The 16,913-nt window shown below is 31.6% G+C and overlaps 1 long non-coding RNA gene across 1 annotated transcript; it reads left to right on the forward strand.

Moving 5' to 3' along the window:
• The first annotated feature begins 12,538 nt into the window (after nt 1-12,538).
• LOC145569049 (uncharacterized) lies at nt 12,539-16,121 on the forward strand. The gene is made up of 2 exons (XR_014096043.1): nt 12,539-12,958; nt 15,731-16,121. It is a non-coding gene; the product is annotated as an uncharacterized LOC145569049 (long non-coding RNA).
• The last annotated feature ends 792 nt before the right edge of the window (nt 16,122-16,913 follow it).

Raw genomic sequence — 16,913 nt, forward strand, 5'->3', positions numbered from 1 at the left:
CAGTAATCAAGTAGTTTTAATGAACACAATTTATCCAAATTTTTTTGCACCTAAAAATTAATTTGATAGTTTTTTTTTTTTTTTTTATTAACATGTGGGAAGATTTTCTATTACAAGTATTATTACCCTTCAATATTTTTCAAATGGTCACGTGCTCCCACGCAAGTTCTCACGTGATGAAGTTTTCTCTCTCATCACAACATCACTCATAACATGGTTATGATGGGAGTTGTTGACTTGTTATGTTGTCTTCTCTTTAGCCAATAGCAAATAAATAAATAAATGAATAAATAATTAAATAAATATCAATATTAGTATTTGTTACTTGTTAATTAGATTCGTAGTTGGAACTTGATTTTCATAAACAGTAAAACACATCATTGCTACCACCTTGTCTACTAATTTTTCCATCTATTCTATATAATTAGCAATTATTATTATCATTGTAATATGAACTAGCTTTGATTTTAAAAATATTTTCATTATCATCTTCCTTTTTGTCTATACATGATTGTATGTAGATGTACTATACAACTTAAACCATATTAATGTATTATTACTTTTGTATAAAATCTAGTGTATAAAATCATACTTTAGACAATATATATATTGTGTTACAATTTGGTCCATACATGGTAGATCATTTGTAGGGCCATAGTAATCGAATTATATTGATAATCGCTAATGGTATAGGTATAAAAGTTGAGTAGTTAGTGTTGCTTTTAGCCGGATTTGTAGTGTTAGGTAGTTGTCGACTAATCTAATTTTGAAAATAAATTTGATTTCCAAAATCACTGTTTGTTGATTAATACAATTTACCATTTAAAAAAAAAATTAAAATACAATGGTTCATGCGTATTTGCATACTTTAATACGAAGTAACTTATAGTTCCTCTCAAACAAAATACAAGTATAAAATAACTTATAAACCCCCTAAAAGTATTGGATTAAGTTTCTAAGCAACATTTGGAAACATATTTTAAAGAATTATTTTATTTAGAATTTCAGCCTAATTGAAAAACTAATAATGTTTCTGTATAAATAAGGTATTTGGTCTATGGAGTGAATTTTTAGAATTGAATGATCACGGCAATTATAAGTGTGTTCAATTCACATAAACTTTCATTATCTTAATTTAGATAGACTTATGAGCTTATTTAATTAATTTGTACTTAATTACTAATTTGTACTCATTAAATTTTCAACGAGTTTAATATTTGAGCTAGGTTTGTGTTTGTTCACATTTCAATTTATCATTACCACTATCATATACAAGTGCAAAGTATGTTATGTTATTGATAGAAGTCAGTTATAAAATTATTTTTAAAAATTTTAACAGTGAAGTAGTCTTCTATCAAGACTCTAAAAAATTGTACATAGTTACTTGTAGTTAGACTCCAACGAGCAAAATCTTAGCAAGCTATATTGATTGGCTTGTTTATTTGTTTATTTTGCCATACAAAGATACAATTGTTTGCATATCTCATTTAACATTGCTGAAGTTCTTATAAATTTATTTAACATTTTTTTTTTGCGCAATTCATATATGTTGGGTTTGACCGTTGAGTGCCAAATATTTGATGTCCACTAGATCACTACTCTGTCAAATGCCTTTTAATTTCTTGACTAGCGCACAATGTCAACTAAATATGGGCACATCGTATCGGATATGTTTACGAATTCTAGCTTTGAACGTGTTAGGGTCAAACCTTGATTATGAGAAATACTACATTCATTTTAAGATGCACAAATTTGTCAAAAGCTTATGTGATTTGTGCATTTGTCTAAAGGTATATCTTCAATGTATCATTTTTATTTTTAGGAAACGCATAATTGTATGTATTATTATTGACCAAAGCAATATGTTAGCAAATGTGAAATTTAAATTAGAGGAATTATTATGAAATGAAAAAAAAGTACAGTAACTAAATTTGAAACTCAAAATCAATGAAAACATATTTCTTTTTTAGAAATTTTGTCAGAAAAAACTATTTATAACAACTTTTTTGTTGGAAAAAACCTTATAAAAATATTTTGGCACGAAGAAACCAAATTGTAAAATATTTTTGTTGAAGAAAACCAAAAACTCTAATCACCCTATTTATCCTTTAATTTTCCCTAATTAGCCTTTAATTCTCAATTAATTAATTATATTAATAAAAAAACATAAAATACCTTAATTTAAATCTCAATTAAGTTTTCACCTTCCAAAAGAAATCGCACAAACAAATCGCAAATTTCGCTGGCAAGTTATCAAAACAAATCACACAAACTTTGGACCCTTTGAATCTCAATTTCGGAAGAGGTTTAAGCAATGCTAATGAATGCCTAGAATCCCACATGACAAATCCCCATTCCTGAAATGGGTTGTTGTTGATTGTGGCGGTGATGGTGGCCACTCTATTGGGTGGAATTTTTGGGCTAGCATTTAAGAGGGTAGTCGCGATGAGGGTAAAGGGGAAAGGGGGGTCGGTTCGCCGGTGGAGGTTGGTGATCAGTGGGGTGGGGGTTCCAGGCGGAGGCTACGAGGTTGCTGCCATGGGAGGGGGATCAAGGAGAGGGTGGCTCAAGCTGGTTGTTGCTTGGTGGTTGTGAGGAGTGGTTTTTGTTTTTGTTTTTGTTTTTTTTTTTAATTTTTAAATTAACTTAATTATTAAATTGATTAGTGAGAATTATGGATAATTTGAAGAATTAAGGGGAAATTAGAAGTTAATTGAGTGATTAGAGATCTTAGGTTGTTTTCAACAAAAATATTTTACAATCTGATTTCTCCGTGACAAAAATTTTTTATAAGGTTTTTCCCAACAAAAAAGGTGTTATAAATGATTTTTTCTAACAAAATTTCCTTCTTTGTTTAAACTTAGTGTATGTGTAATTGTGCATCCTTTAATCCTTTATGCTCCAAGCTTTCAACTATACGTGGTACACAAATGTTAAATAATTATCTTATATTTAGGGCCTGTTCACTTCAACTTAATTTCAGTTTAGTTCAACTCCAATCAGTTTAGTTCAGTTGAGTTCTGCTCCAATCAGTTTAGCTCCTAATTTCCTTCTCTCATAAAATATTCATTTCAGCTCAGTTCAGTTTAGCTCCAATCAGTTTAGTTTAGTTCAGTTCAGCTTCAATCAGTTCAATTCAGTTCATTTCAACTCAGCTCAATTCAGTAAATGTGAACATGCCTTTACTCGTTTGTTTTTTTTTTTTATTATTATTATTTTTTTAACCTCAAATCTGTTAATAAGAATACATGACATTTGAATGATATGTATAACTTTCTACTTTTTTAAAAAAAAAATTATCAATTCATGTTGATCCATGTCACTAAATATTAGGCAATATATATATTGAAATAACATTGCTAGAGTATCAAAGTTGGTAACGAGAATGAGTAATCGATTGCAGGTAATGAATCTAACCCTAAATCATGCATGTTTAAAGCATTTTAAGGGTTTGTTCACATTTAATGAACTGAACTGAACTGAACTAAACTGATTGGAGCTGAACTGAACTAAACTGAACTGAATAGAGCTGAAATGAATATTTTATGAGAGAAGGAAATTAGGAGCTGAATTGAACTGAACTGAACTGAACTGAACTGATTGGAGGTGAACAGAACTGAAATTAAGATTGAAGTGAACAGACCCTAATTATAGTAGATATTGTAATTTGTTTGAAGAAATAAACATTTGATTATGTTTTGTTTTTACTAATTTAAACTCTTCCTTCATATTTGAGACTACTGTGAATTAAACGCCTTCAAACCCAATACTAAGTAAATCTGTGGGACACTAGGACATATGAAGCTATAATCAATTACGTTGAATATGAGATATTTGAGTTTATCCATGTGTTTTGAAATATTTAGTACGGAGTAGAAGGTAAGAATGAGACTAGGTCACGAGCTCATGGACTAGCCTGTGATTAGGCCCAGATTGATCATTTAACTGATCCAAGCGTATGCCTTAGCCCACTAACACAGAGTGAGCCAGATTGTGTCAATACCTATTTGGTAGTGGTTGCTAAATACTTCACCAAATACTTAATTTAAGTCCGATTAGGATCTATTAACTTATACTAAAAGCGAATAACCAATGACACTTGTCATTATCTTGTGAAAAATTTTCCCGCCTTTTTCGCTTTTTTTTTTTTTTTTTTTTTTTTTTTTTTTTTTTTTTTTGCAAAACCTTTAAGTATACTATTTATATCTTATGATATTTTCTTTCCATTTTGACACATATTCTATATTTACCCAAATAAAATATTTCTACACATCTTTTATATACTTTATATTTTGTAATATAATTGTTAAAAAGTTTTAACAACCGTGCATAGCACGGGATTTTAATCTAGTTAGGAGATAAAGAAGTGTTGGTCAAGCGGTAAGGAAAGGAGTCAAGGACCTTTCGACAATAAGGTTGGAGATTCGATCTCAATTGGGCTGATAGGATAATTTTTCTTACCCAATTATGCAACTTTCATCTTTGAGCTTGGGAAAAATGGGGCAAAGACATATGATGGGCTGAATTGGGATCAAGCCAAAGAAATCAAATTAAATTAGGTTGCAATTGGATCATACTCTAACTGTGTAAAGCTAATTGGGCTACTCCATATATACAGTTTAGGCCAATTTCCCTATATGGGACATTGGGACTACAATTTTGGAGCCATCCTAAATTTGGCTTGGGCCATTACCCATCCCAAATTATTACGGAGTATAACACTACTTCCGATTTTTATTATTTGCAACTTTGAAATACTTTATATCTCACAAATAATATATCCCAAAGTTGCAAATAATAAAAATCGGAGGTAGTATCATTTTTTTCTTCTTTGTGTGAATGATTTTACCTTATCTTACAAAGTTACAAATATTTCCTCCATTTCTAAATACTAGGGCGTGAGTTCATGAGCTCTTTGGGGCAGGTCTTATGTCACAAATTTAGCTGTTGGTTATATTAATGAGAGAAAATATGTAAACAAATTTATTTTAGAGTATAAATATTCGCAGATGCACTTTTTTAAAGAGTTCAAAAAAGAGGCAGTTAACATTAATGAGGGCAAATTAGTAAATAAATATTATAGAGGATACAATTATCCAAACACTATTCATAAGAGTTATCTCAAAACTTTTTAAAAGAGAAGATAGGAAAGGGCATCAATTAACTTGACAATTGATATACTAGTATTTGCAAACATTAATGCCACTAGCTAATATACAAGACTCACTACTTGATCCTTGACTGTGTGCGTGACTTGTATGAGGCTGAGCTTGCTCAAGTTGTGGGTGCTGCTCAAAACAAATAAAGTTTCAGGGGGTCTTAGCTATTGGATGTTGTCTGCTTTTGGGTTACTTAATGATCTAACTTCTGCTTTCACTATATACTGCTTATCGGATGTAATCACCGTTTATGTGATAAGTTTATTTTGGTTCTGCATCCATTTTCATTGTAAAAATTATAGGATGCAAGATGTAAATACTTTGGCAATAGCCTGTTAATATAAATAATCTTTACTTTGTGTTAAAATAAAATGTTAATAAATTTAATTGTATGCTTCCTCATTTCATTTTAATTGCAACCATTTGTCTTTTATGTTAGCCGATGCATAATCTTAACCATTAATATCATTTATTATGATAAAGTAAAAAAAAATTATAGTTGATATCCCTATCTCTTATAAAAAGTGGAAAGAAACTCTTATGAACAGTGTGAAGACTATTATACCCCTCAAAATGTTTATTTACAATTTTGTCCTCATTCTATATTTTGATAACTTTAGCCTAACCTTTCAATTTCTTTCGTTCTCCTTTATGTGTTACTGTTTGCTGTCTGGTTATCTTCTTCACTCAAGTCTCAAACACTTTTTTATTCTTTTATTACCCGACCCCTCACGTTTCACCCTTCAAGCTTGTTCTTGTTGATGATGGTGGAATAGGTAATTTTTCTATTCGATTTTAGTTTATAATTTTATGATATTTACTCTGTGTGTTCTGAAAAATTATGATTTGTTTATAGAGAAACACATGGATTGGTAAATTTGTACTCGATCTTTTAGGTGTGATTTGGGTTAGATCTATGTGGGTATTTTATCTGGGTTTAATTTTGCAATTGCAATTATTATTGTTTTAATTGTTTGGATTATAAAAACAAAATTTGGAGGAAGGGTTGATTTGTTGTCTCACATCTGGCTAATTTTATAAAATTCATTTGTTTATTTTATCTGGGTTTAATTTTGCAATTTGGAGGAAGGGTTTATTTTATCCGGGTTTAATTTTGCAATTGAAATTATTCATTCAGTTCATTATGATTTTTTGGGGCTTCATTGTTGTGTTCACAAGAACCACTTTTAGGCCATTAATCTTGAATTTAGAAATTCTCACAAGGAGCAGATGTCACGTATTCAATGTTCAGATAATGTGTCTGTTATGATCTTATTCTTTCTCAGCTTCCAATGAGGGAAGCATGGAAATATGTTGTGAGAAACTTGCAGTGAAGGTATGCACCTCCTGTTATGATTTGTACATGCCTTATAGAAGTTCTTCAGATATCCATTATATCTTGCCAGAATATCATCTTCTTCCGCACTGATTTCAAATGATCATATTTTTTGGTGAAAGGCCAAGTCATTATTGATAAAAAAGACTGTGGTATATTTATTGTAATACTTCGTACGTATTAATTTATTTTTTGGTGATCAGAGGACCTAAAATTTTTAGATGTGTACATATGTTCTATTAGTTCCATAAAACTTAAGCTGACTTGGCTTTCTTACAATGCCATTTTGAAATTGAAATTGCTTGTTTACGTTTCTTTATTTTTTGAGTCCTCTATGGCTCTGACTCTATTTCTCTGTAATAACTCATTTCTTTATTAGTTAAAATAAGATAATTACTTGTGTGTACATTTAGGGTGTGGTTTAGCAAATTTAAAACTTTCTACATACCTTGCTACGTGTGAGTTTTGCACTTTTGCATATTCGGTTTCTATGATCATACCCAAGGATTTTTCATTCTATGAGTTAGCTTTGCTGGTGCCTATGAATAGATTTCAATCTGAGTATGCATCTCTACTCTGTAGATACTTTCTTGGCTAAGTCGTGGCCATTTAAAGGCATTTTGTATGAAATTAACCCAATCTACTCTTATCATTTGATTGGGAACCAAGGTTATCATCAACTAACTAAATGCCAAAAAAACACCCAAAATATACTATCAACACAGAATTTAGTATCAAATTAAATGTGTGTATGTGTGTGCATAATCCTATATAAATTTGTATGTAAATGTAATTATGATTATATACTAAGTCAAAATGTAGGGGGTAAGCAGAAAAGGAGTTTAAGATGCAAGTTGAAGCCATAGGAAAAGGACACAAGACTCTACTAACAACCATGAGCCTTTTCTTTTTCTTTAATGAGCTTGCTTGATTATTCACTGGTCCTTACTCCTTACTTTGGAAAAAAAATAAAAATAAAAATTGCAACTTTTGTCAACTTGCTAATAATTGCTTGGCTGCTTGCTTATGCTTCTGTCTACTTAATTGCGACATGGCTTCAGGGTACTTAATCTTATGTTCGAGCTCTTCATTCAATAACAGAAACAATAATTCTAACTCCGGCATGGGATGGTATTTTCCAACTATAGATGTACTGCAGATTTCATCATTAGTAATTTTGAAATTATCTTACTCATCCAAGTCATCATGGAAGGAAGTACTCCGTAGCATTTAACTCTTCAAGAGTTGTTGGCTTGCTCAAACCTAGGGCTTAGCTGCACAGATAGGTAAGACGCGTTTTATATGCTTCAATTGGTGCCTTGATTCTAATTTTCATCTACTTCGTATAATTTTTAATTTTCTTGGCCAAAATTTACAGTGTTGTTTCCACTAACACACTATCAACATTGCTCTTCAGGGTGCTTGGGCCGCTTGGCAAAGCAATAGCTATTAGCTTGAGGAGCAAGCCCATGTATTTTCATATTGGACCGTCAACATCCCTCACCCGAATTCTCAAATGGTCTCTCAAAGCCATTCTCTTAAGGCTAAACTAGGCTGCTACACCACAACAATAAGTTCCACCATGTGTCCCTACACGACACAATCCTAAATAACGCGTATGGTTGTTTAAACTCTTTCTTTGTACGACCAAATGACCATTTATGCTGCTAAAGTCAACCCTTTTGTTAGCGTCTTTATCTATGCTTATATTGCACTAACTCATTAAAGCTTTTAATAAAATCGTTTACTATTTTAGTTGATGCAAAACACTAAATTTCTATGGCCTTATTTGACAAGGCTTCCTTGATGATACGATGCAAATTAATGCAATGCAAAGTTGTAAACTTTGACAATATAATACTTCTACAAAACTAACAATTTATACGTAGTATACGGAATTTTCCTTAGACGTTCATGCCTTGTCGTCAAGAGTATAAACAAGCCGATAAAACTTACCAATAAGGGCTAGCTACTCGCGCGCAACGCGCTCGTTGGCCACCCTAGTAATAAAAAATTATATTGAGATGAATATAACAAGATGCAATTTGAATATATTTTGCCTTACATATAAATTATTAAAGATAGCTAGTCAAACAAAAATGTGAAAATAGTGATAAATTGTTGCGAGTGAAAATTAATCCTGAAAGGAAAATTTTAATTGATGAAATATATGGTGAGTTTGTGACCAATCCATATCCAACATCAAATCACATAATAATATTCAATTTTCATATGTTGGTGATAAAAATAAATGTATATAGTTAGTACTCTGTAAATAAGTTGTGGAATCAAATTGATGCATTTATTTAAAAACAAGAAGAGTAATAAGCTAAGCGGATTCCATTATTTTAGCTTAAGCTTACAAATAGTACTCCCTCCGTTTTTTTTTAAATGCATCACTTGGTGATGCGCGGAGTTTTAGGAGAGTAATATAATATTGTGAGTGGGTGAATCAATAATCAATAATCATCAATAATTAGGGCTACAAACGATCCGAATCAAGCCGAGTTTCGGTCTGTTCGAGCTAAGCTTGATAAGAATTATTCGTGTTCGAACTATCTCGAGCTTTTAAAGATCTTTTTCAAGCTTGGTTCGTTAAGTATTTGGCTTGTTCGAGGTTTGTTCATGAACACACTCGTTTGTATTACGAGTATAAATTCGAGTTTAAACAGGTTTAAATCGGGCTTGATTATTACTCGAGCCCTAATTTATCATCAAATGATTTTTTTTCAAGTTTTAACGCACCTATTTTACGGAAAAAGGTAATTACAAAGTTTTTATGCCTATACATGATGAAATAATTAGTACTTTTAACAAATATATATGAGTAAAAAATATATAAATTGACCGAGCTTTATTTGGGTGTGAAAAAACTTATAAATGAACTTAAACAAGCATAAACATTATTGAGTCGAACATGATATTATTCGAGCTTTGTTCATCTATTTGACGAGCTTAAAACTTTTGTTCAAACTTGTTTGTTAGCTTAACAGACAAGTTTAGATCGAGCTTTTACCGAGCTTAGCTTGTTCGCGAGTAGTTCACGAACGTATCGACTCATTTACAATACCCCTATCAATAATCAATCAATTAATAATTAATAATCTATTAACTATTACTAAAACAGAAGTTGTTGACGTCATCATTGCACACGTGTCACCCTCTCAATAAAAATTTTCCCGCCTAAATGCAATGATGATGTCATCTCTCTCTTTTTTTTTTTTTACATTTTTGAAATTTAAATATTAGAAGCTTCTACATTACAACTAAAACCTATCAGTTTATCGTTGGAAATTTAAACAATTTTGAATAGCACACTAATATATGACCTCCTACATTGAACTATGAATTAGACAACGTTGATCACTAAATCATAATTTTGATGAAAATAAAAAATTCTAAAATTACAAAATGTACGAAATTCTTATTTATATTCATGTACAAAGTGATTTATTTTTAAAATGTACAAATTAAAAATAGGTTTTATATAAATCATGCATCGCACGGGTTTTAACCTAATATATATACTAAAAGACACACCAGTAAGAAGGGTCATCCCAACTATTATGGAGGCCCTGTGCAATTGAGATAAAATTACCCCCCCCCTTTTTTAAATGAAATGTATAATAATCTCGCGCTTTCTAATGGTGCCCCGATTTGATTTTCATGGAGGTTTAGAATAAAGAAATAGATGTATTAAATTATTATTCAAGCAAAATATGTTGAAAAGCAAAAAAAAAAAAAAAAGAAAAAAAAATTATAGGTTATTGTAAAGGGGAGAGAGTGATTGGAAATTTTTTTTTTTAAAAAAAAAGGAAATTGAGTCAAGGCCATTATTGGGGATAAAACTATTAAAATATTGTTACAATCTTCCAAAATACAGGAATAAACACTATTTAAAAAAGATCAATAATAAAAAATATAGCACATATATTTGAAAAAGAGGGAGTGTCTAAACCAAAGGCTAAAAATGAAAAATAGAGCACATATTTAATAATAGATGGGTATCTAAAACCTTTGAAAAAAAAATAAAAATAAAAATAAAAGAGAGAAAGAAAGATTAAAAATAATAAACTTTAAAGTAGTCCAGTGGGAATCGAACTACACACCTTCCTAAACTAAAATCCACCCATTTACCATTGAGCCACATAACATATACAATATAATTTTTACAAGAAGTTCTATTTATGTATGGATTTGAGGCCCCCGGTATTATTGGACCCTGAGCGGTTGTGTAGGCCGTACACGCTAAGGGTCGGGCATGCCAGTAATGACACGTGTTATATTCTGGTATGTCCTTAGTTTTTTTTTTTTTTTTGAATAAAATTCAATTAAAGAAACAAATCTTATAAAAAATAGTTCCCTAATCTTATACAATAAAATTACTTAAAATAAAAAAAATTTGACATATTTTTAACACATAATATCCGTATAGCTATAAAAAAAATCATAACTTAATTTTGATCATTTTCTACATCATTTTATATTTAACATATTTTTCGTAATCCTTTATTTTGATCATAATTTATCAGCTTTATTTTTATAATTTTTGTTTTGTTTATATAAATCTAATTATAATGATAATTTAATAATGATTATTGAAAATTACCGTACATGGCACGGGAACTAACCTAGTAATTTATTATAGTAAAAGTAAGAAGGAACCATAAAAGAGAAAGTATGTGTGAAAGACTAGATATTTTTATTATTTAAGCGGGGATCATGAAAGAGAGAGAAATGATAAAAAAAAAATTAAGTGGGGTTTAAAGTAAGAAAGAGAAATGATAAAATATAGTGTGAAGGTATCAAATATAAAAGTGATGCATTTAAAAAAGAAACATCTATAAAAGGAAAGTGAATAAGTGATGCGTTTAAAAAAAAAAAACAAATGAAGTAAGGAATAACAAATAGGAAAAATTGTAAGGAATATTATGACCTTTCAGCGGTCCGCTCAAAATATAACGACATTTGGATTATCTCGGAATATTACGACCTTTGACCCTTATCTTCCATAAATGGGACATAACTGGTTGGTGATCTGTTTAATGGGTTAAGAGTGACACGTGTCACTTTGTAATAGGTTTTTTTTTTTTAAAAAAAAAAAATTTAAACCCACAACCACCCCCTTTTGTTGGCGCCACCCTCCCTACCCCCACCCTATCAGCCCGATCACCCCGAACCCCACGCCGGCGCCACCCGACCCCTACCCTTGAACTGCCGCCTCCTCCTTTCCTTTGACCGCCATCTGCAACCTACTAACCTTCATTCTACACCCGAAAATTAAAAACCCATCACCGATCAAATTATGGACATGACCTTGGGGTCTTTGAGGTGGGGCATGGTTACGACGAGGGGGTCATGAAAAGGGACGACTGAGGAGGAGGAGGAAGCGGTGGAAGAGGGTGGTTGCTCGTTGTCGTGGGAGGGTGCGGTGGGTGAGTGGAGAGAGAAGGTTGATAGGTTTCGAGCCCGACAGGCGGTGAAGGGGGGTGGGGGCCACATTGGCGCCGGCCGGCGGTGAAGGGGTAGAGCTGTATCGTTGCCGGCCGGCCGGCAAGGAGGGGGTGGGCTCTGCAGGTACGGGAAGGGGGGCCTGGGTTTTTCCTTTTTTTTTAAAAAAAACAAATAATTAAATTTTTTTTTTGAATCTTAACCAATCAGAATGTGCCACGTGTCTAGGTTAACCTGTTTAACAGGTAAACGGTTTTTTATCCTATTTATGGAAGATCAAGGTCAAAGGTCGTATATTCCAGGATAATCCAAAGGTCGTTATATTTTGAGCGGACCGCTAAAAGATAAATTCCTAACAATTTTTTCCTAACAAATAATGCAATCCATCCCTATCATTCTATATATGATGCTATCATTGAATTTTGAAATTACTCTATGATGCTATCATTGTCCTTTGAAACACATAAATAAAAGATGCCAAGATCAACAAAATCTGTAACAACAAACAAACACTACTCAGAAACTTCACGTTCATTCACCATATAACTCCATCACACAACCGTTGGCCTCTATTTTTTTTGGCACACTTTCGACGAAACTTCGCCTCCTAAACTCTTCTCCCAAATACAACAACTATATAAACACCAAATAAGCAATGCACATCAAAACTATCTTACAAAACATGTGGCCAACATATATAATTCGCACCGAGAATCTTACGAGTATACGATACACTAGTAATCTAGGATAATGATGTACCATCCCATACCGAATCATAATCATCCTTCCAAGCCGCTTGTTCACAGGCGGCTGACGAAGTTGCTGATAAGCGTAACGGTTCAGGGAAGAGTTGGGTCGATTCAGATGATTATGTCGTCGGAGAATACCGTAGGACAATTGATAAAGGCGGTGTTGGAGGTGTATCAGAAGGAGAGGAGAAGGCCTTTGTTGAGTCAGAATAATAATCATCCTAGTTGCTTTGAGCTTCATTATTCCCCTTTCAGCCTTCAGAGTATGTTTTTTTTTTTTTTTTTTTTTTTTTTTTTTTTTTTTTTTTGGTGCAATTATACGAGTATTTCATAAATTGTAGATGTTGTATGACTATTTTATAAAAAATATTATTTTTCCAATAAAAAATTTATGAAGTTAATTGAGTTATATTTCCCGTTTTATGTGTTAACCAAATGACCACGTACTCAAGTAAAAGTTTAGTGACTAATAAAATTGCTTAATTATTGTTGCATGAAATTTATTGTACTCGACTATAATTCCTCAACATTGCATATTAATCTTATCTAATTAATAAGGGACAGAGTTAAAAATTTGTAAGTTTTTCTGTCACAAATGTTAACACACTAATCTTATTTATCAAGTGTATTGTGCTCTTTTTTTTAATAGTTTCAATGATTATCTAAAAATGTTTACGACCAACAAAGTGTTATTCACTTGGTAAGTTTCTTACCTCACATCCTAGAGTTTTGGAGTTTGAATCCTATCAAGCAAGTGAGGGTGCTTGGGGGTAGAGATTCCCTTACCCTCCTCTCTATTTTCAAGTGCTTCACCCGTAAATACTGAACCAAAAAATCACGAGGGTTGAGGCCTCACGGGGTAAAAGTTAGAGTAAGTGTTTTCTTTTCGTTTTGTTAACTAACGTAATTTTTTTTTTTTTTTTTTTTTTTTGGTGTTTAGATGGAGAATCACATTTTATAAACACATATTTTTAGATATATTTGCTTTCACATTTGTTTTCATATCATTATATTTCCTTCGTTTTTATTAGTTGACGCACTTTATTTAGGTGCATTCGCAAACGCCATAATTTCCAACAACAATATCTTCAATTATGTACAATAAAAAATTATAAGAATTTAATTTTATTTAAAAAAACAAATGTCAAGAGGCATTAAACAAGACAACACTCTACTACATTATTTTTAAAAGAATAAATCACAAGATAAAGTCAAACTAACTTATGCGAATAATAGTGAAAGTTAATTAAAACGAGTCAACTAAAATGAAACTAAAGATGTATGTACGTACGGAGCACTAAACTGCATTCTATAGAGTTAAGGTAAAATACAATCACTGAACTTTTGGTATTTGTAGCATTTTAGTCCATTAACTTTTAAATGAGGCAAAATGGTCCTTCAACCACCCAAGCCTCACCCTTTCTGGTAGAGGAAAAGCTTAGTCAGCAAAATTTAGGGACTTCCAAGCCAACTAAGCAAAGTTTAGGGACCATTCAATATGATGTGTCATTTATTTCTATTTTTTTTCAAACAAAAGTTTAGGGACTTGTTAGATCACAAGTCAATTAATTAAATTAAATATAAACTAAAGCTTAGGGATTTATAAAGTGGGTGTTTTATTTTATTTATTTATTTTTTTTTACCAATTAAATATTTATAAAAATGAGTTGACAAGAATTAAAAATCGCTAATAAAATTTGATAATCATGATATATTTTATATTTTTTATAATAAATTTTCTTCTTACCCTTTTTTTCGGGCATGTTCATTATAGCTTAATTTCAGTTCAGTTTAGCTCCAATCAGTTCACTTCAACTTAAGTTCAGTTCAGCTCCTAATTTCCTTCTCTCGTAAAATATTCAGTTCAGCTCCAATCAGTTTAGTTTAGTAAATGTGAGTAGGCCTTTCGTAATCAAATTTTTTATAATATATCTCAATCAACTAAACTCATTAACTACACATCCTCATATCCTAAGTCCTTACCCCTTATATATTTGACACACCAAAAAAAAAATTAAATAAAAATAATTAAACAAAAAAATGTAATGTGTTTTCAAAGTGAGTGAGTAAGACAAAATCCAAACTCTGTACTATAAAACTAAATAGAAATATGAAAAGAATGAAAACTAGAATAAAAAATAATACCATCCCACTTTTTTTTCAAACTGACAATTTATTTTCATGCGTTTACTTTCTAAAAGGGTTTCAATTTTTTTGGGTTTTGTGTGTCAACTTTCAAGGTTTTTTTTTTTAATTTTTTTATTCTATGTATTTATGTTCTAAATGATTTTCAATATTTTTGGTTATTTTGTGTGACATTTTTTAGGGGTTTTTTTTTCTTGTGTTAATTTCTAAGAGAAAATAATAATTGCCCAAGCTTATTAACTAAATATATTTAACTGAATGAGTAAGAACTAAGAAGGAATTTTTCTTTCACAAACAAATTTCGTATTATTGTAAGATTTTAGCGAGATTTCTTAACATATTTTAGTGAGAGAAAGTGGATTGTGACCATGAATTTCACACTTAATATATCTCTCACTTATATATTTTTATAAAGCTAATAATTTTTACTAAAATTAATTTGATTATTTTTTTGAAGTCAAATTAAATTAATTGAACTAAATTACACTTATAGGTTAAAACTTATAATCACTTTTATATGGGAGCGCCATGTGTCCCTATAGGTCCCTAAACTTTAGCCAATAATAATTGCATTAGCCACCTCATCCTATAGGTCCCTAAACTTTCATTTCTAATTTAATTAAAGCCAACTCATCATCTGAAGGTCCCCAAACTTTGCTTTTAAAATCATTAAATTTATTGTCATATGTGCACTAAGGTCTCTAAATTATGCTTAGTCAGCTAATTTGTACCTGAATAGTGAGTCATTGGTGGTTGAGGGACCATTTTACCTCACTTAAAAATTGAGGGACTAAAATGCTACAAATATTAAAGTTCAAGGACTGTATTTTACCTTAACTCGCATTCTATAATATAAATATATAATGGTGGACCAATTTGTGGTTTTGCAGGCCTGAAACAAGAGGAGGAACTGATAAATTTGGGCTCAAGGAAATTCTTTTTGTGTCAGAAGCCTGTTAAAGAATGCTATGCAGGAACATGCATCAACCAATCAGAAAATATGGACTTATTTCCATTTCTATGGGCCAAACTCATGGAGATCTTGCTATAAATATTGATAACGAAATCTCTGTACTGCAACCAAGCCACAGCAAGCTTTTTAAATATTACTAGACGATACATTGATATAGGACATTTTGTTGCTTTGAATAATACAGTATTATGTAAAATTTATAAAGGAATCACAATTCACAATAACATTGTACGAAACTACCAACAAATATATGTATTTATCTTATCATTTACATACAACTAGCCTTCTGGTCCGTGCAATGCACAGGATGTTTATAGGTGTACAATATAAATTTTTATTTTATAATATGTTTTAGTTGGAAAATGAATAGTTTATAAAGGAGAAGGAGGGATGAAATTGAATGTAATTGTAGAAGATATTAAGTTAGGGGAAAATGAACCAAATAACATTCATACATGTATTGAATTAAAGCTAGTTTATTTATTTATTTATTTTTAATTACAAGAAAGGGGATTATCAATGAATGGAGGTGACATGTGACATTGGAGAAAAATAAAGTTTACATGTTGTTTCGGGGTTTTTTGTGATTCCCTCGGATACTGATCACGTTCTGCCGACAATGAGACTTGGACACCTGCAAAACAACGAATATTCCGGTGACCGGAATATTCGCCTCCGACGATCAAGTTAGTGATCGGAAACCAGAAAAGGCTAGAGAGAGAAAGTAGAGAGAAGTTGGAGCTTTTAGTGCTCTATATTTATGTTACGTCGAAATCCCCCCTCCCATCATAAATGATTGGGGTATTTATAGGGGTGGGAACATGTGCCCCTCTAGGGTTTATAACCTAGAATTTCGTGACATGATTGGCTGCGCAATCAGAGGTCGCCACGTGTCATGAGGGGCGCCGTTTTACGACTTTCAAGGGTTTCTCGGGATTTGGGCCTGAGGTCATCAGGGCCTTTTTCTCTTTCTGATGTTATATTGTGTATTTAAAGATAGCTGACATGTGTCACCCTGTCAGGTGGACACGTGTCACACTCTCATAGGGCCACGTGTCGCCTTCTTATTGGGCCACGTGTCACTATGAGATTGGGCCACG

This window comes from Chenopodium album, chromosome 11 (assembly GCF_948465745.1).
Source record: "Chenopodium album chromosome 11, dcCheAlbu1.1, whole genome shotgun sequence".
Classification (NCBI taxonomy): domain Eukaryota; kingdom Viridiplantae; phylum Streptophyta; class Magnoliopsida; order Caryophyllales; family Amaranthaceae; genus Chenopodium; species Chenopodium album.